We start from the raw sequence: 18,115 nt of genomic DNA, 5'->3' as shown, positions 1-18,115 counted from the left end.
CCACACCCCCTAGCCTGGACTGTGGGGCAAGATGGAGTGTGGCACTAGCCTGTACCAATCTGCTCCAGAGAACCAGCTACCTAGATGGTCCTCAGGCATGGTAAAGTGAGTTCTAGCTAATTAGGCTTTTAAAAGCTCACCTGGCTTAATTAATCTGCTCCAGGTGACTTGTGGGGAAAGCCTGAATACAAAAGAAAATTAAAACATGTCCCAAAGTGGTGGTGTCTCTGGTGTACTGTCACAAAAATAGTATGCATTTAAAATTTAATCAGTGGGACTGACTGTGATTCTTAACATCCCCCACTGTGCACTGGGAAAACTAATAATAGTTACACACAGACACACACACACACACACACACACACACACACCAAAAGATATAACTGCTATTGCAACATTTTTCCAGGACCAGGGGATAGAAGAATGGGATGTATCTATGTTACAGTAACATCTCCTGACCTTTTGACACATGGGAAGAGTTAAGCGCTTCACCCCTCACAGGTGAATACCTCGTGACAGGATACAAATAGCTTTCACAGGTATGAAGACTGCAAGAAGACTGGCTTAATAACTAATGTATTCCAGGCCCTGCTGTCAGTGCTGGGACCGTAATACCCCTGTGTGCTGGCTCTTAGATACCAACCAGAATACTTCATTCCAGAGTTGGTTGATAGCTGTGGCCCATGGGTTAAATGAGACTTTCAGAAGGAAAAGACGGAGATAACAATATATTAAAAAAAAAAAAAAAAAAAAAAAGAGGAAGAAGTAAATTTAACTCAAGTGTTTATTCCCAGGCTTTCGACAAACAAGATTTTGGAAACTGTTCGTTTTCCAAAAACTGTTCTTAATATTGTTTTAATTTTATATCCTTACATTTCCCTTTAAATATTGAGAAATAATCAGGGAGCATTTAATTTTTTAAAATTGTTTAACCTTTTTTTTGTGTGTTAAGTGGCTGGTTGTTGTTTTGTCTGCATGTGTGTGCACCATATGTGTGCAGTACCTCTGCAGGCCAGAAGAGGGCAGTAAATGGCCTGGGACTGGGGATGGTTATGCACTGCCTCGTGGGTACTGTGGAATTCAGTTCAGGTCCTTTGTGCTTTGTTTTGGTTAGCTGGTAGGTTGGCTATTGTTTTTGTTAAGACTGGGTTTCTCTGTGTAGCCCTGATTGTTCTGGAACTCACTGTGTAGATCAAGCTGGTCTCAAACTCAGAAATCCGCCTGCCTCTGCCTCCCAAGTGCTGGGATTAAAGGCCAGCACTTTACGAATTTCAGCAATGCCCTCCACTACGCTCTTAAAACATGAGTTATCTCTCCAGCCTCCAGAGGAACTTTTACACTTTATTTCAGATTTTCTTTAATTATTATTATTTTATGTGTCTGAGTGTTTTGCCTACATGTGTATATATATACACCATATGCCTGCCTGGTGCCCTTAGAAGCCAGAGGAGGCCGTTGAATTCCCTGGAACTGGGTTTAAAAGTGATTGTGAGCCTCCATGTGGGTGTTAGGAAATAAGCCAGTCCTCTGTAAGAACAAGTCCTCTTAACCACCAGCCATCCCGCCAGCCTCCAGAGGAAACTTTTAAGGGCTGGCTGTTCTCCTTTCCCCCATCTGCTTACTTCTCTTCCCTCCCCACACCGTCCTAGGGAGGTTGGAGGGTTAAGAGGCGAGCTGACAGGTGGATTTCTCAACTGCTTCCTGAGAAATCAACTAAAACTTTGCTACCTCAAACCCAAGGCTGCCTCCTACTGCTTGCTCAGCTGGGGCTTGGTTAAAGCAAAGGACAAGGGTGCAATCAACAGAGAGTCTGAATTCCAAGGAAAGAGAGAGGGCTCCTTCGGCACCCGCTGAGTTTCAACTGGTAAAGCTCCGCAGAGGGAAACCTGACACCTCACCTCTGTTATGGAAAAGAATCCAGGGAAGGAGGGGCAGGAAAGGAATTATCTGTCCCTAAGCAAATCTCCTTGTGTGCCTACCCTGGGTTTACCCCTGTGGGCCTGACCACCAACCTAAACAAGCCCTCAGTCTGTCCGCTGGTTCACCTGCTGTGTGCCCTCAGACTGAGGCTTCATCTCTCTCACTTTCCAGCTCTTCATCTGTAAAATGGGACAATAATGGCACCTACCTCAAAATGGCGGTAAGAGGTATATGAGGTGACTTAGCTGACTGCAGCCAACCAGGGCAAGGCCCACCTAAATATCTGAATCTGTGAATGATTTTAACTTATCTTTCCCTCTTCGTGTGTGTGTGTGTGTGTGTGTGTGTGTGTGTGTGTGTGGTTGATTGGTTGGTTTGGTTTTTTGAGACAGGGTTTGAAGGGACACTAGCCTACTTGGTAAAAATCATTAGATTGCCTTCCTCAAGCCAGCCAACAAGGTCTATTCCTTTATTTGGCTACTTCCTTTTCCTGAGGCTGACTACCAAGGTCCAGCTATCAAAGTACTGAAGTCCAGCAATCAGAAGCCCCTCTGGCCCACCTAATTAACATACCCAATTAAAATTAAACACATCATCCTAACACAGGGTTTCCTCTTTACCTTTATAAACTACCGTTTTCCTTTGGTCCAAGTTTGTCTCCTCTCTATCCCAAAGCAGTCCTTTATGTCCCCCTCCTCTGACAAACCTCCCTTGCCTTCTCCCTTGTCCTCTCTCCCTTGTCTCTGCCTCTTATTCCCTGCCCTTTGTCCCTTTAGGGAAAATAAATCTCCTTTGTGCTGAGAACTTGGCCATGGGGTCTTTTCAGGATCTTTCTACATAGCCCTGGTTGTCTTGGAACTCAGTATGTAGACCTTAGACTCACAGAGAATGGCCTACTCCCACGTGCTGGGATTAAAAGCCTGTACCACCAAGTCCAGCCTAATTTATCTTTTTATTAGGCTTTTCTGAGCTATTATACAAGCAGCAGGGAAAAGACATCTCTAAAAACATTGACACCACCACACAAGTATGGTGGTACCCCCCCCCCCCCCCCCCCCCCGCCTTCAATCCCAGCACTCATGAGGCAGAAGCAGGACAATCTCCATGAGTTCAAGGCCAGCCTGTTCTACACATTGAGTTCCGGGTCAGCCAAGACAAGACCCCGATTCAAAAATCAAACAACCAAACCCATTGATGCATATGTCTTAGCTCCCCTAATTAGGTGCAATCTGTTCTGAATGGCAAGCTTCACTGTCCCCTCAGAGCCTTCTGGGAAATATAGAAAGGCAAGTGTCACAACAGAAAGGGTTGTTACCACAAAGGCTATGTATGTGTAGTTGCTTTGCACACTGGTCCTCTGTGCTCCCAGATTGAACAGTTCCTTAATCTCATGGAAAACTGGCTTCTCTGTGCCAGGAGAGAAAGAACCTTGGGGCCTAAGGGAAAGCAACGTTTATCTGGTTCCCTAGCAACAGTGGTTTCCTGAGGAGCACTTCCTGAGGAGCACTTCCTAAGCCTCCTTAAGTGACTATAAACCAGGTTCAGGTCCCAGCTACTCCACTTCCTGGGGAAACTGGAAACCTTGACCAAAGCATTCATTCCCTCACAGCTCATATTTCTACTTGAAAAACAGGCTTAGAGTGCTACTATCAGGATTAGCTGTGAAATGTAACATAAACGCATGTCCGGCGAGATGACACATGCCTTTAATCTCAGCATTCAAAAGGCAGGCAGATCTCTTGTAAGGCCAGTCTGGTCGATACACGATTCTCTTAGTTAGGGTTTCTATTGCTGAGATAACAGCCATGACCAAAAGCAACTTGAGGGTTTATTTCAGCTTACACTTCCCCATCAGACAAGGAAGAAAGTGATGCTGAGACTATGGAGGGGTGCTGCTTCCTGGCTTGCTCAGCCTGCTTTCTCATAGCACCGAAGGACCACCCTCCCAGGGGCTGTACAGCTCACATCAATCATTAGTCTAGAAAATGTCCCACAGGCTTGCCCATAGAAACTTTCTCCATTGAGGTTGCCTCTTCCAAAAATGACTGTAATTTGTGTCAAGTTGACATAAAACTAGCCAGCACAGTGAGTTCTAGGGCAGCCAGGGCTATCCAGTAGGACCCTTGTCTCAAAAACAACAACAAAAAGTCCTTAGACCTATGACAACACATGTCCAGCATACTGCAGATATTTTTTGCAAACTTCGACTGGGCTCCGGGCTGGAATGGTGTCAAAGAGGAATTTCCTTAAATGAATCCCACAGGTGTTGAATCAGTATTACTCTTCATTCATATTGCCACAGAACTTAGGACTCTTGGAGCAAGGACCAGCTCTGCCACTTGCTTGCTCTGTGGCTTTGCCAACATCATTTTCTTACCCTGCATCTCAGAATCTCATCAAAAATTAAGGAGCTCTACATCCGTGGAGCCCAAAGCATCTAATGGTGATGGTCCTGGTGCCTGGAGTTGTTCTGCTGGGCTGGCTAAGTTACAATAATGTGATCTAAAGATGCAGCTATATGGCCTGGAGAAGCCACTCTCTGGCACACAGCAGAAAGCCTGCACGTTTGAGCCTCGCTCATCTCAGAGCCATCTGTGTAAAAGCCAGCAGTTGGAAACAACCCAAACGTCCAAGGATGGCAGCGAATAAGCAGGTCGTGCTGTCATCATGCAATGGGCTCCACGCAGACATGAGAATGAACAAACTGTGCACCCCACACGACAAAGTGGGTCGAGTACAGACTCCTTGTGTGAGTGCGAGACGCTTGACAAGAACACACGGCGCAGGATTCCCCGCCCACAAAGTTCAGAATCAGACAGCATGGTGATGGGCATCGAGACAGTGGCTACCTTAGGGTAGCAACTGAAGGAAAGGTGAGGAGGACTTCTGGGGTGCTGGGAAGGTGTTGCTTATTGACGTCATCACTGCGTGTGTACTCGTGTATAAAAAAATATTATCATTCAAGAGAAGGTATCTTAGAATCCTTTTTGGTCTTCAGGGTACCCTGAAGTTATTTCTTTATCTATATACTGATCTCTGTCCTGGAGGAGAAGTGGGGAGACCTGGGGAGAGGATGCTGACAATAGATAAAGCTAAGGAGATAAAGCATCTTTTCTTTTCTCTAGGAATCCCTAGTTGAGGGTAGGTAAGTAGGTAGGTGGACAGAAATGATCAAGCACTACACAGTACACAGGTTTGAGCAGATTATTGTTGGACCCCAGAAGAAAGGGGGTGACATTTGAGCAAGATCTTAAGAAAGAAAAGAAGAGAAAGAGAGAGCGGAAAAATGCACAGACCAGGGAGACTTGTTGTGCTAGGGAGACTCCCTAGGCTGGGTACTTTTATGCCAACTTGACCCAAGCTAGAGTCACCTGAGAAGAGAGCCTCAGTTGAGAAAATGCCTCCATGAAATCGAACTACAGGCAAGCCTTAGGGTATTTTCTTAATTAGTGATTGATGTAGGAGCATCCGGCCCATTGTGGGTGCTGCCATCCCTGGGCCAGTAGCCCTGGGTTCTACAAGGAAGCAGGCCAAGCAAGCCATGGGAAGCAAGCCAGTAAGCAGCATCCTCCATAGCCTCTGCATCAGCTCCTGCCTCCAGGTTCCTGTCCTGCTTGAGATCCTGTCCTCACTGCTTTTGATGATGAACTGACATGATGAACTGTGGGTCAAAGAAGCCCTTTCCTCCCCAGGTTGCTTCCGGTCATGGTGTTTCATCACAGCAAGAGTAAACCTAACTAGGACACCACTCTGGGGGGATTAAGAAGGGTCCTGAACTTGAGAGCAGAAGCACAGTTTGGGGCACAGGTGTTCAGCCTTTAAAGCTAACACCCCACTGGGAGCTACTGAAGGGAGCGCAGCAGCAGAGGCCTTCCAAACGGGGTCCCATGGCATCAGCCTATGCGTTTATCCCCCAATCTTAAGGATGCAGTGAACTCTCCAGACAAAGGCCACCTCCTCCATCCCTCTGCTCCATCCCTTCACTCTCACACTCTACTCAAGATCACAGCTCTAGTCATGCTCCTCCTAACTCCTGGATCAGCTTGTCCCTCCCAATGGCACAACGCATGCAATTGTTTCTCCAACAACACAGACCCATGCAATTGTTTCTCTGATCTTTAGAGAAATGCTCTTCATCTCTTTCCCTGGTCTAGCAACCACTTCACGTCTCTCTTTATGACAAGACTCCTCAAAACATTGGTAGTTCTGGCAGCTTCTGTTCTCCTGATCTTTATTGAGTGTGCTGGGGGTGAGTTTGCACCCATGCAGTGGTCCCTGCCTTGGTAGCCCCGATGGTCACACCTCTCAGTGAAAGGCAGAATTTGGCCTGGCCAGTGACTTTTGGTAGAAGGGGCTCTTAGCTGACTTTCCCCTGCCTTGAACCCTGCTCTTCCTTGTATTTGCAGGTCGCTTCTCATCTCTGTGGATCTGTTCTCTATCTAGGCTTACCTTGGTGACCTTCAGTGTCAAACTTCTAAATTCCACCCACAAGCTATAGACTCCTAGATACCTGCTTCTGCTTCATTTTTATTGCCAATTCCAGGCACACACATCCGGTTGCCCATCGGACATCTCCACTTGGAGATCTAAGAGACATCCCAAAACACCATACCCCAAACTGAATTCTTGAGGCATCTGTAAAACTTGCTCATCCTGGGCTGCCCATCTCAAGAAGAGCTACCCCATCTTTCTAGTTCCTCCAGCTTAAATGCTCAACTTTGACTCTAATCTCCTGTCTTTCACCTACTTTGTCAATAGACCTTGTGAGCTTCAAGTTTTCAGAAATCCGATCACCCTTACCACTTCTGGTGCCACCACCCTAATCCAATCTGCCATTGTCCCCTTCCTGGATTCCTACACTAGCCTTCTGAGAGGTTTGCCTGCCCAAGCTTATCCCTACTTCCAACCCAACAATGCTGTATAACAGTTTCCCTGACAGTTGAAGCATTCAGTTCTGAAGGGAATCTCCTTAAGCAAGAATTTAAAGGACTCAAAAGAAGCTTCAGGAAGTCCCTGAAACTGACCAGATCCACTAAACCTGTCTCACTGCTCAAGTAAACAAACAAAAAATCTGAGAGTCCCTCTCAGATGTTGAGCTGAGAAGAAAGCTCTCAGAGGACAAACACTGCCAAGACTCAGACCAGACCAGCTGCCTGGAAAAAACAGAAACCAGCTAAGCTGCCTGAAGGAGGCTTAGACCAAAGGCACTTATTTGGGAAGGACAATGTACAACCAGTTGAGCTACCTGCAGGCTACATAGTGTGCTCCAGGTTTCAAGCCCTTCCAACTGTTACCTATGCGTCCTGGGCTTTGGTGATGCAGCTGCTTTTGAGTCATTTCTGCTCCTTTAAGCAACCCCATACATACTCTTGTAAGAAACCCCAGTGAAACTCACTAGTTCACCAAACTGGGCTTTAGTGGTATTTGTACTTTGCTTTGGTCTGTGATTTCTGTCTGGAGCAAGTAGATGTGTGTGTTGTGTCTCTCCACAAGTTTTGTCACCCAAGTAGCTAGAGTGATTTCATTAAGCAATGAATCGGACCAAGCTTCCAATAGACTCTACCTCCAATCCAGGTCCTCTACGAGCATCCAACACTGTGACCTGGCCCACATTCCCTCTTTCCCCTTGGTTTCTAGATGCCCCATTCTCTAGACACACCAATCTCCTTGCTTTTAAGCAGGCCAGGCATTCTCTGGGCTTGAGGCCTTAGCGCTTGGGGAAAAAAAATGATGTCTTTAGTGATCGGCAAGCTTACTTGCTGAATTCCCAAGGCCTGTAATCTCTTCCCAGAGAGACCTTTGGGTGGTTTGAATGAGAATGGCCTCCTCAGACACAAATATTTGTATGCTTAGACCCCAGTTTGGAAAGTTTAGGAGGGGTATCCTTGTTGGAGGAGGTGAATCCCTGGGAATGGGCTTCGAGCACTCTCTCTATCTCTCCATCTCTCTCTGCCTACTTCCTGCATATCAGGAGGTAGCGTTGGGCTATTTCTCCAGCAGCCATACCTGCCTGCGTACCTTGTTCCCTACCATAATAATGGACCAACCCTATGATAGTGTAAGCAAGCCCCCAATTCAACGCTTTCTTTTATAAGAGTCGCCTCAGTCATGGTAAGTCTTCACCACAATCGAACACTGGCTAAGACACCTTCCTCTGTAAAAATTCAGCCCCCAGCCCAAGCAGAGGTACCCACTGCCCTCTCTTGCTTTGTTCTCCCCAGGGAGACACACTGGTCCTTCCCCAGCAGTCCCTTTCCTTATCTGCTTTCCCTTTCGCCACTGTTCCCTGAGGTGGCTGTTTTGATCATCCCTGTAGCTTAGGGTTTGCAAGCCTGGTCCAGAGTGAGTGGGAGTGGTGTGGCCGGCTGGCCGGCACTGTCCTTTGGCACTGCCATTTCGTGTGCTGTGTAGCACATGTGCTCACTATGGGGGAAGATTGGCCAGGTTAGAAGACTTTCCTTGATACAGATGAGATGCAGTGAGCTTTGAACTTGGGAAGGGAGGGCTGAGAGAAGGGACGCAAGATATGTTTGACAGCTGCAAGTAGGAGTAGCGGTGTCTAGGGAGAGGAAGCAGCTAGCTTGGAGGACTACTAACGGTGGTGACTGGGCCATTAACTTGAATCTGGAAGGGAGATGGAGAAGAGGATTAGAGTTTGAAAGGAAAATGTGTTCAAATTTCTCAGTCGTCCAGGGGACACACACACACACACACACACACCAGTTAAAATGTGATGAGTCCCAGAACACGAGCCTCACCCGCCTACAGCTCTACAGAGACAGAGCCATGCCACAGACACCTGACTCCAAAACTCCCTCATGCAAAACCTGCCTGCATGACCCGGAGCTTCACCACTGCCAGCCTCCAGATGGCCAGATCCTTTAGTTATTTTAAATTATAATATCAGCTGCACCAAGCCTGATTCACACGCCCCCCCCCACCTCCAGTCTGCCAGACCTTTGCCTTCTCTTTAAACTCAACCTAGGCTTGTAATATTTCCTCTGACCCTCTGAATTTCTCGCTTGTCTACTCAGCTAAAGCAAACGTTTTCTTCTGTTTCCTCATGGACTTTGTGACACCTGGCCACTCTGGGTTTGTACCCTTGGGTACCTATGAATTTTGTGCATTATAATAACAGAGTTATGTAATTGTGTTGACTTCTAAAGGTCCTATAAAAAGTTATTGTATGGTGCTGGGAAGATAGCTTAGTCGGTAAAGGTCTTGCTATGCAAGCATGAGGCAGCCCCCAGATCTGGGGTTGGGGGGTTGGGGAGCCATCAGTCTGCACCTGGAACCCCAGCTGAGACAGAGGCAGGGTGGAAGCAGAAACAGGCAGAGCCCAAAGGTTCTCAGCAGCCAGTCTAGCTGCCCCAGCAATCTCCAGGTTCAGTGAGAAATCCTTTTTCAAAACGTTAAGGCAGAGTGCAATTAAGGAAAGCGTGGAACATTCACTGCTGGCCTTCACATGCATGTTTATCGTGTGCATCTGTGCACACGTGAGCGTGCTCAGGAACATGCACACACGTGACTACACACACAAGTAATTGTTAAATTGTTTGGGGGTGATACCCACTGGTCATGGATTGAACTCAATTTCTTACATGAATCCAGGACGGCTCTGGTACTTACTCTGGTTGTGTGCTTGTATTAGCTTTCCATCACTATGACAAAATGCCAGAGGCTAACAGACTTTAGTGAGGAACAGTTAATTACGGTGCATGGTTTCAGAGGTTCCAACTACTGCCCCTTGGTCCTTATTGCTTTGGGATTTAGCAGGATGGCCCACCACAGTGGGATCACACTACAGAGTTCTGTCTGCCTCCTGCAGGCTGTGTATAAAACAGAAGCAAAAAGAGGGCCTGGGGTCCCAGAATCTCTGATCCAGTGACCTAACTTCCTCCCACTCTGGTCCCCCTTTCCACTTCCCACTTTCCATTTCCCACAAGCTCTCTGTGCTAGAGACCAGCCATTCAGTACATGGGGCCTTTGGGAGACATTCAAAGTCCAAAGTCAGACAGCAGGGCTATGCTGAGGAATAAGTGAAAACCAAAAATTCCAGCCAGGCTGGGACAAAAGCAGTGTGCCCACAGGACTGAAACCTCCCGGAGAAAGTGCCTTGGTCAGGTCCCCACAAACTTGTGGTACAGGCTAGTGCTGACTGCACAGCGTGTTGCCAAGTGGTGGGATACGCGAGGGCACTTGAAGCTTCCCAAAGGACTGTTGGCCATAGATCTGAAGGATGGATATTGGTCCTTGTTCTTTGAAACACTGGTTTCTTGCCCCTAGCTCACAAACACTTCCTATACATTACAGTTTTTTTCTTATGACTGAGGAAACATCATAAGGAGCAGGGAGTGGACAGCCATAGCTAGAAAGGATTGTGCAGGCTTTAGTTAATCCCCAACTAAATATGTCCCCACATTAGAGAATCTCTCAGCTGGGCTTTTAGCCAGCCAGCTTTGTGCAAACAGTGCATCTCCAACGTGGGCACGTGGCAGCTCAGGAACTAAGAAACCCTTCCCAGGGTACAAAGGCATATGGCTAATGGTGTTGGCTATTCTCGGTTGTCAACCTGACTATATCTGGGGTTAACTGAGCCCAGGTGGCTGTGTCCACCTGTGAAGGATTGTTTTCTTAATTAAATCATCTGAGGTGGGAAGACCCACCTTTAATCTGGGCCCCACCTTCTGCTGGCAGGCTCTAGAAAGGGCACAGAAGGAGGAAGCTTGCTCTCTTTGCCTGCTTGCTCTCACTGGCATTAGAGCCTACTTCTTCAGGGTTCCAGAGTGTACTAAAGAGAAGGTGAGACATCCGGCCTTGTGGACTATACAGCTACTGGATTCTTGGACCTTCCATTGGTATGTAGCCATTGTTGGACAAGCTGGACCACAGCATGAAAGCATTCTAATAAATCCATATATAGTTACATATATATATTACATATATACTACATATCATATTACATATAATATATTTATTCTATCAATTCTGTTCCTCTAGAGAACCCTGACTCATACACTAAGGACTCATTTTTCTGAATCAAGGACCTAAGAAGATCTCAAAACATACCTTGTGTTCTTGCTTCCATTTCCAACTTCACTGTGGCCCAAGACATTGTGGCTCAGTCTTGGTACCTTTCCCTCAGTGTGGACGGAGCTCAGGGCCATGTTCAACCCAGTGATTTAGGCAGCTACAACCCTTTGGGCTATCAGGTTTAGCACTCACAGTTAAATGTAACTGACCATCCTTCTAACTAGCCCCCATCCTTGCTTTTTTATAATCAAGCATACTTACTCAGAAATGGGGGAAAAAATCAATATCAGAAATGCTACATCATGGAAGTGAGGCTCAAAATCCACCTGCTTCCTTCAAGACAGCGGGTGTGTTACTCGACACCCTCCCCTCCCTTAATCTGTGTCCACATAGCTTCTGACAGTTCCTGGAAGAATGGGCCATTCGTACCTTGCTACAAGAGTGCCTTGTTGAAAAGCTTATCATCTGTGGGTAGTTTTTTTACAGTAATGATGGGATAATTAGAGTTCCTAAGAAAGAACTTGGCAACAAATAAATCACATTGATTGACAACAGTACCCCATGCAAACCAGATCACCAAGCATAGCTCCTAAGATTAACCAGAGCATAGAACTTTAAAGGCCCCCAAACGGGCCTAAGCACATGGATTAGTCAGTGTTAACACAGTGCTTACACATCACATAGGAGCAGCCGGCTCCATTGATTCACTGGTTTAAGCCATGTAAAATGACTACAAGTATTTCTGCAAATGGTGATTGACTAATTAAAATGAATTGGATTTGCCATAGGACTTAAGAAGGGTTGGGGGATAATGTGGTGGTCCAGGCTTATTTAAAGAAGGGAAGACCATCGCCAAACCTATTCTGAAAAGGGTGGTACTGGCTGGTGTTTCTTGAAGCCTGCTGTGTGTTTGTCCTATGCCGAGAGTTTCAAACTTCCTCCACCCATCTCTGAGCTGCATGGATTAGGTCCATTCCTTGGAAAGTCGCTGATGCTGTTTGGTTTTGGTTTTCATGTGCTTGAACATTTCAGTGCACAGATTACTTGCATCCTGGCTGTCACCTTTTTAGTTGCCTTTGTCTTTCACACATATTGTTTTTTTATTAGATATTTTCTTCATTTACATTTCAAATGCTTTCCCAAAAGTCCCCTATACCCTCCCCCTGCCCTGCTCCCCTACCCACTCACTCCCACTTCTTGGCCCTGGCATTCCCCTGTACTGAGGCATATAAAGTTTACTAGACCAAGGGGCCTCTCTTCCCAATGATTGCCAACTAGGCCATCTTCTGCTAAAAATGCAGCTAGAGACACGAGCTCTGGGATACTGATTAGTTCATATTGGTTTTCCACCTATACGGTTGCAGATCCCTTCAGCTCTTGAGTACTTTCTCTAGCTCCTACATTGGGGGCCCTGTGTTCCATCCTATAGATGACTGTGAGCATCCACTTCTGTATTTGCCAGGCACTGGCAAAGCCTCCAGGAGACAGCTATATCAGGGTCCTTTCAGCAAAATCTTTCTGGTGTATGCAATAGTGTCTGCGTTTGGTGGCTGATTATGGGATGGACCCCCCGGGTGGGGCAGTCTCTGGATGGTCCATCCTTTCGTCTTAGCTCCATATTAATGTTTTCAATTAATCCGTGTTTTCGTTTATTACATGGTCATTTGAAGGTCTCTCGCCAGAGGCCTTATTACATCCACCCTGCTTTACATTCCTGCCGGCTAACTAGAGTCACCGGGGCAGCTTTTAAACATCCTGATGGCCAGTGGCATTCTGCAAGTTAAATCGGAATCTCTGCTGCTAACCCACAGCATGAGTAGATTTTAAATGTCCCCCTGTGCTTCTGCTTGTGCCCCGGCTGGATACCACTGCCGAGCTCTCTCTATTAAGTGGAAGCAGGCGGGAGCCCTGCTTGACCGTCCCCACGCGACAGTAACTTATTAGTGTGGTGCACTTACATAGAATACCAAGAATAAGCGATCATTTTCTCCAAATAAAAGTAGCCTGATGCCGGGCGTGGTGGCGCACGCCTTTAATCCCAGCACTCGGGAGGCAGAGGCAGGTGGATTTCTGAGTTCAAGGTCAGCCTGCTCTACAGAGTGAGTTCCACGACAGCCAGGGCTATACAGAGAAATCCTGTCTCGAAAAACCAAAGAAAAAAAAAAAGTATCCTGATATGTAGTAACCAGTTAATCCTGGGAGGTTGCTTCTTCTTGACTTCCAGGTAGTACCACAATGCTCAGGCCATGATGAGAATAAAGTATAGAGAAGGAATACCCAGTCAGCCACACAAAGTACAACACACGTGGTGGCTTTAAACAACAGAAATACATCTAGACCCATGGTTCCCAACCTTCCCAATGCTGAGACCCTTTAATAATAATTCCTCACGTTGTGGTAACCCCAAACCATAAAATTATTTTTGTCACTACTTATATAACTGTAATTTTCTACTATTATGGATCATAATGCAAATATCTGTGTTTTCTGATGGTCTTAGGGGACCCCTGTGAAAGGGTGGTTCAGCCCCACCCCCACAAAGGGGTCATGACCCACAGGTTGAGAAACACTGCTATAGATGCTAGAAATTCAAAATGAAGACGTCAATAGGGACCCCATCCCCTCTGGAAGAACTAAGGGAGAATGCTTCCTTGGATCTTCCAGCTTCCAATGGTGTCCAGCAGCCTCCGCTGCTTGTAACCCCACCCTTTGTCTCCATTGGCATGTGACTTCTCCCTGTCTCTGTGTGTCTCACTATATTTGAGGATACCCAATCCCAGGACTCAGATTTTCCCAAAATTCAACCAATCTCATCTTAATTTGATTCCATTTGCAATGGGACTGTGGTGGTCTGAATGTTTAAAGTGAAAGCTTTTGAATACTCAGTTCCCAGTTGGTAGCACTGTTTGGGAAGATTCTAGAATTTTAGGTGGAGCAGCCTTGCTGGAGGAAGTACACCACTGGGATGGGCTTTGAGGGTTGGGAGGCTGGCCCCACTCTAAGGCATTCTCCACTTCCTGTATGCAGATAAAGCTGTGATTGCTCAGGCTTCCCTCTCCAAATGGCACCTGCCATGCCTCCTCCAGCATTACAGTCTCCCTCTGAAACTATAGCACAAATAAACTCTTCCTTCTATAAGTTGCCCTAGTCATATGTTAGCACAGCACTAGAGAAGTAATTAACAGAGACTCTTCTCCCACATGAGATGACGTTCACAGGTTCCAGGAGGTTACGCTATTTGTGTGTAATTCTCTCTCCCTCCTTCCCTCTCTCCCTCTCCCTCTCTCCTTCTCCCTCCCTCCCTCCTTCCCTCCCTCCCTCTCTTTCTCTCTCTTCCTCCCTCTCCCTCCCTCCTTCCTCCTCCCTCCCTCTCTTTCTCTCTCTTCCTCCCTCCCTCTCCCTCCCTCCTTTCCCCTCCCTCCTTCCCTCTCCCTCTCTCCTTCTCCCTCCCTCCTCCAATCACGCAGACACGCCCTCGCTTTTTTGTTTACTTTTTGTTTGTTTGTTTGTTTGATTGATTAATTAGTTTGGTTTGGTTTTAGTTTTTCAAGACAGGGTTTCTCTGTATAGCTTCAGCGGTCCTGGAACTCACTCTGTCCACCATGTTGGCCTCAAGCTCTTAGAGATCCACCTGCCTGCGCCTCCTGAGTGCAGGGATTAAAGGCTGTACAACCACAGCCCCAGGGAATGAGTAATTCTTTTCTGTGCTGCTGGAATGCAGGGCGTGGAAACCGGTATCTAGGTGACCTGTAGATCTAGACTTAAAAATCCTTCTGTGGGATGGTAGAAAGCCATCTACCCTTAGCTGGAAGGAAAATATGTAGCTAATTAGATTGGCCTTTCAGGAAGGTTTAAGATGGAGTTGTTTGGGGGGTTTTGTTTGTTTGTTTTGAAGTCAGACTTTGGGTTTGGGGAAGAAGTGGGGAGTCTTTGCTTTTATTTCATGTTTCTGGCCACCAATCTCTGCTTAGAAATAACAAAATTTATTTAACAAACATATAATCAACTTTTTTTTTTTTTTTTACTTCTAATGAGGGTTGGCAGGATATCTGGTGCACAACCTTGACCGAAAAGCTTTTGGTTTCCCCAGTTTAACCCTGTATCTATTAATGCGGTGGTGCAAGAACTGCAGGAAAGCGCTGTGGGGAGTCCAGACCAATGGTTAGACATTCCTGTCAGAGAGTCATTTCACTGCCAGCCACTTGCACTTCTCTGGCACTTCCTTTGTACAAAATATCAGGCAGGTTTGACTCAGATCTATTGTCTCTGTGTTCTTCAGTCTCGGGTGTATTTGCAGAATTAAACCATGTTGGGCTTTGAGGAATAAGAAGAGGCATTCATAAACATCCTCCAAGTCCCCTGGGTTCCTGGGCTGATCCCAGGCCTGCGCCTGGGAATTCTCTAGCCCAGCTTCCATTTCTTCCTATGGTTTCAGCTGTCGCCTAGACAATGTCATAGCCCTTATGTGCTTCCTTCTGTGAAATGAGGCCCGTGCTCATTGGCTGTGGAGCGCCAGGGGATCAGCTAGAGCAGCCAAGGGATGTCAAATTGCCCTCTCCCTCAAGCCATGCCAGATCTGTGCTAAGAAAAGCAGAGGGTGTCAGGGCACTGGCGTTAAAAAACAGAACACAGAAAAGATTGAAAGCAGACCGCACTCTGCATTGGACCACCTGGGTTCAATAGATCTCTCTCTGGAGAACAAGAGCCTGGACTTCGCTAAGGCTGTTGTTCATCTGTACAACAAAGACTTGACAGCATCTGCCTCAAGAGTCATGTAGAAGTAACACAATAGGAAATATGAATAGGGCTGGAGAGGTGGTTCAGTGATTAAGAGCACTGACTACTCTTTCGAAGGTCCTGAGTTCAAATCCCAGCAACTACATGGTAGCTCACAACCATCTGTAATGAGATCTGATGCTCTCTTCTGGTACATCTAAAGACAGCTATGATGTACTTAGATATAATAATATATAAATCTTTTTTTAAAGGAAATATTAATAGCAAATATGGAAATAACAGATATGGGGCATATAGTAAGTGCTGAGTAGATGTCCGCCCTTACCATCTTGAGTGACAGCTGGTGGTTGTATTGATCTTCAGAAATCCCACTAGGGTGCACTGTAAATTAATAGATAGACCACTCAGGCCCAGTGTAAATTAATAGGTAGATAGATTAGTGATGCCTGCCTTGGAAGTGGAATAGAAGTCAGATTCTCCTGAAGTTGTATACAGCGATGGCCATTCCTGTGAGAACAATGTCGGATTCATTTCTTTCTTCCCCAGACCCTTCCCCAAGATTCTCCACATAGGCGACCCTCATCAAATACGTGGTTAATCATTAGCTGGTTAGAATCCTTGTGAGTTGACATTAGGCAGCAGGAGGAGGAATGGGGACCAAAAGTAGGTGCAGAGCCAGCTACAAACTCTCTCTCACCTACATGAGCATTATATCACCCTTTCATAGACCAAGCTGTGGCCAGGATTGAATAATCTTACCGGTGGGTAGACGCTTGCTTTGAAATTGAGTAGGCTGGTGTGCAGTAGCGAAATGTAAAAGCCCAATTTAATGTATGGTGCTGAAGAACTGGAGACCATAGAGTGCCATAGGGGAAAGGGCCACCAAGTGTGAGCGCCCAACTTGCCAGCAAGAAAGATGCCACAACAGGATCCTTCTGCACACGTTTATTGGGAGAGCTTGATTGCAGAGGCGAAAAGACCCAGAACTGGCGCTGCTTATATAGGCCTAGGAGTGGCGTGTCTATGCCTGATTGGTTATGCTTTCAGTAACTCATTTACATGCCTCGGGCCAGGCAGTGACTCGGCAAAAACTCTACTGCACATGCGCACATTGGTTGTTTACCGGAACTTATGGGTGGTGGCCAGCGGTAGCCAGTGCCATCTTGTAATGGCGTTTGCGGCTTCCCACAACCAAGAATCTCAAAAATATTAAATCCATCAATTACAATCAATCGCTTAAAATTTTTACCATCGCTGCTACTTTTTTTTTTTTTGTTTGTTTGTTTGTTTTTCAAGACAGGGTTTCTCTGTATAGCCCTGGCTGTCCTGGAACTCACTTTGTAGACCAGGCTGGCCTCGAACTCAGAAATCCACCTGCCTCTGCCTCCCGAGTGCTGGGATTAAAGGCGTGCGCCACCACGCCCGGCCTACTTTTTTTTTTTAAACATTGCTAATTGGTGCTTCCCTGTCTCCTCTACCAAGGACTTGTCTGCCCTCATGGTTGGGATGAGTATTCAAGTGTAAATGAGAATATGTCTTATTTTTTACAGCCAGTCCTTAGCCAAATACCTTGTAGAATGTGACTGCCTCATTTAACTATGTGACTAGCTCATTTAACCAGAAGACAGCCTTCAACCATGCTGCACATTGGATCAGCTAATGCAGAGGAGTAACCGTAGACGCAGAATTGGAACCCAAGCCTCTAGGGAAATGGAAACTGACACCAGCGACTCCAAGCATTACCTACCGAGCACATTTGTTTCTGGACTACCTGGATTCAGAGGTCCTTCCTTGGAGAACAAGACACTGAACTGTCCCAAACCTGTTTACCCCGTGTGTGTTCTTGGATAAGTACTTCTACTCCATCAGCGAAGAGCCTGTGTATGGAGCCCCCAGATTTGCTAGACCGTGCACTCCTGAGGACTCTACAGAGCCCAGTGAAGGCAAAGGAGGAAGATCATGGACTAATGTGGAAGATTCCAGAAGGAACTACAAATGCTTGATGTTTGCAAAGGCAGGCAGAATACCAGAGCACTGTTTGTGTGAGCCACACTCAAGCATCAATTCTTGGATGTGGATAAGCAGGGAACATGCCTTATAGATTCTTCATGGCTGGATTTGGTCTTGGCTGCCCACTCCAAATCTATGGGAAGTGAACTGTGAGCTCTCTCTGACAGGCAAGATTGCAACTGGGTCCTACGGCCAGGAAAATAGATCTCTAACTATCGGAACCCTAGAAGGAAACCAGCTGCCCTTCAGGACAGCACGTTTACCTTACAAGGTAGAAGTAAGGGCAGTACTAAAAAGAATTTGTTAATTAAGAATGCTTTCTGGGGCTGGTGAGATGGCTCAGTGGGTAAGAGCACCCAACTGCTCTTCCAAAGGTCCAGAGTTCAAATCCCAGCAACCACATGGTGGCTAACAA

This window comes from Mus caroli, chromosome 16 (assembly GCF_900094665.2).
Source record: "Mus caroli chromosome 16, CAROLI_EIJ_v1.1, whole genome shotgun sequence".
Lineage (NCBI taxonomy): Eukaryota > Metazoa > Chordata > Mammalia > Rodentia > Muridae > Mus > Mus caroli.
The sequence above is the reverse complement of the archived record's forward strand: the minus strand, read 5'-3'. Positions refer to the sequence as shown.